This window comes from Entamoeba invadens (genome assembly GCF_000330505.1).
Source record: "Entamoeba invadens IP1 unplaced genomic scaffold scaff_1105074725681, whole genome shotgun sequence".
NCBI lineage: Eukaryota > Evosea > Mastigamoebida > Endamoebidae > Entamoeba > Entamoeba invadens.
The window spans coordinates 37,675-39,836 of record NW_004191816.1 but is presented as its reverse complement, the minus strand read 5'-3'; positions in this window follow the sequence as shown (position 1 = coordinate 39,836).

The window sequence follows — 2,162 nt, the reverse complement described above, 5'->3', positions numbered from 1 at the left end:
CATTGTTACCGATCAAATAAAGATTAATAACACTTTGATAACATCAGAAAGTTCAACACCAAACTTGAATACGGTTTTGCTAAACATCCACAATACTCATACTTTTATTTCTTAAAGTTGAATAATGAAGGAAAAGAAGCTGGTGAAGCAAGCCTACTATGGGGAGAAGCTGTAGACTAAATCACCGGCGACCCGATTATGCTGTCAATGCCTGATGTATACGAACACGCAGGTGTGCAGTCATGACAGCGCTTCAGAATCAACAACTCTTCCCACTCTTTAATTATAAGAAGTGGTAATTTGGTAGTTTCGTAATTATTGTTATACTATAACACGTGTGATATAGAATAACATAATAATAGTATTAGTAAAGTAAATTAAATAATATAAAATGGGAGGAGTCGACTGATACTTAATGATGATCATTGGAAAATACTTTGCAAGTGTCAAAGATTTCAAAGTTGTTATGATGGTCATTCGAAAATTCAAATTGTTGAGTAAAATGTACCACTTTGATCTGATACCTTTGACATCACAAAAGTAAAACAAGTTGTTCCCAAACATCAAGACTTACCATCTCTGTTCAAAGAGTGATTTTGACAATTAATTCCAAAAAGGTCATTTATTATTTAATGACCCACGAAGACACATTGGTCTTCCACAAAATATTGAGTGCACAAAAATTATGTTTATTCAAGAAGATGTCAAACTTTTTGGTCGTGAATTACCAACAAAAGAGTGTGAAGTCGTTGTCATCATCATGTTTCAAATCATCAATTGAACAACTACAGTTTGTCTTTAAACGTTATATGGTACATTTTGGACCATAAAAATTGGAATATTTCGGGAAGCTGTGCCAAAAAAATATCCCAATTGTTTCGGTTTTTTTTCACGTTTTACCTAATGCCTGTTGTTTAGACAAAATTAAAGCTATTTTTGTCCACAAAATAACTTTTGAAACTAGATAACTTTTAAAGACTGACACTTTAAACATTAAAATATTATATTATTAAATTTTTAAAAATAAAAATATTATTTTTAATAGTAGTAATTATATTATTTTTTATAGTAAGTTGATGTAATAAATTAACATATTATTGTTATAGTTTATTTTGTTAAAACCCAACTGTTAAAACATTGGAACTTTTCAATTTAAAATTTTAATGATTAAGCCCAAATGTTTGTTCTATAATCTATTATCGTAACATTTCGATGTATTTTCTAATTCCATTGCTATCATTGTTGTAATTACTATTGTTAATAGACCAATTGGTGGTTATCATTGTATATTTATTTGATATTTATCTTGATACAAACACTATGTTATTTACTGTATTACATATTCATCAGATCAAATAAGTTATAATTAACAATTAGATTAATACTTGTCACTCTAATGATTCATGAACATCTTATACAGTCCCTAAATCATTTGCTTTGTCTTTGACTATTGCATTGTCTATTTGATAATATTTATTGTCTTTAAGTTGCTTGTCCTGTTTTGAGTATTATCTAGTGTCTTTGATATTTTCATTACTTCTTTGAATGTGTTGTCATGTTTTTGGACATTGTCTTATGTCTTTGAGCACTACACTCTTTGATTACATTGTATTATCATTATGAATTGATCAAGTTAAAAGTTATGTCTATTGTATTGTATTGTAATAATAATTGTGTTGTAATTAATTATGGTTATTGTTACTAGTTTAGTTAATGATATATTAATAATAAAATAAGTTATTAGTTGAACTATAAGTTTATATTTAAGTTTTTTTTAAATATAAATCATGTACTAAACAAGTCAATTAATTATTAATACATTATTTCATTTTGTATAGTTTAAAATAATAGTATTGATATTATTTGTTAATTAGTATTTTTCATAATTAACAAATAATTTTAATTTTTTTGAAATTAATTATTATTATTTAATATAGTTTTAAAATATAAATAATCGGTTAATAACGTTAAATATAAATATGAAAATAATACCCTTTTTCAATTGTATTTAGTTTTTTGGAGTAGTTTTAATTCTTCCGGTACCATAAATTTCCAAAAAATGTAAACTTATTTTTATCTTATTCATTTTAAGTGTATATTAGTAAGAAATAATGCAAAAACGCTTTAAACTTTTTACAACCCATGGGGAATACCCAGGAAAC